This window comes from Mastomys coucha, unplaced genomic scaffold, assembly GCF_008632895.1.
Source record: "Mastomys coucha isolate ucsf_1 unplaced genomic scaffold, UCSF_Mcou_1 pScaffold1, whole genome shotgun sequence".
NCBI lineage: Eukaryota > Metazoa > Chordata > Mammalia > Rodentia > Muridae > Mastomys > Mastomys coucha.
The window spans coordinates 81,783,095-81,784,082 of NW_022196891.1; the positions used below are offsets into that span (position 1 = coordinate 81,783,095).

At 52.2% G+C, this 988-nt stretch overlaps 1 protein-coding gene across 3 annotated transcripts in view; it reads right to left on the reverse strand.

Annotated features, from left to right (window-relative positions):
• Mtarc1 (mitochondrial amidoxime reducing component 1) overlaps window positions 1–988 on the reverse strand; it is a 25,674-nt gene that overhangs the window by 18,057 nt on the left and 6,629 nt on the right. The window lies entirely within an intron of this gene.

Below are 988 nucleotides of genomic sequence, written 5' to 3' on the forward strand. Positions count from 1 at the left end.
TGCCTCCACTGCCTCTGCCTCCTCTCCCTCTGCCTCCATTGCCTCTGCCTCCTCTGCCTCTGCCTCCTCTGCCTCTGCCTCCTCTGCCTCTGCCGGAATTAAAGGCTTGAGCCACCAGCCTTTTCCCACTTGTAAAAGCAACTGAAGCGTAGCTGTGTCTCCCTACCTGAAAGGCATGTGTAGAGGGTGAAGAGAGGCCATAGGTACGAATGTCTTCAGAATAGCTAAGCAGGCTGGGGAGGCTGCAGCTGAGGAGTTGGCTCGGTTGGTATGAGCATGAGAACCCAAGTACCAAGAGTCTGTTGGGGATTGGTTCTAATGTTTTGTCTTAATCCCGCTCCCCAAATCACACAGAATCTATGTGTCCAGACGCTGAGGGTCCCTGTCCCCAACTGTTTTTTGATTGATCAATAAAGAGCCAGTGGCCAATGGCTGGGCAAGAAATGCAGGGAGGGGGGAGGGGGGAGAAGGAGAGGGGCGTAGGACAGACCATGTGCCATGAAGGGGCAGAAAAGTCAGACTTAAGAGCCCACCAGTGGTGGCGCACGCCTTTAATCCCAGCACTTGGGAGGCAGAGGCAGGTGGATTTCTGAGTTCGAGGCCAGCCTGGTCTGTCTCGAAAAACCAAAAAAAAAAAAAAAAAAAAAAGAACCCACCGACATGTAAGAATCCAGGAAAGTGGCCCCAGGGGTCACTCCCCCATTGGGTCTGGGGTAGTAAAGGTGAAACATAGATTTTAAAAGGTGATAACTCAGGAATATTGGAGGAGAAACTAGGTTAGCCACATGGAGTTAGTGTGGAGCCCAACTGTTAAGCTAGTAAGGCAAACAAAAATAACGCTGTGTGTTTGTGTGTGTGCATGTGCGTGTGCATGTGTGTGTGTGTGTGTGTGTCCTCTGCCTCTGCCTCTGTCTCTGCCTCTATTGCCTCTGCCTCCTCTGCCTCTGCCTCTGCCTCCACTGCCTCTGCCTCTGCCTCCACTGCCTCT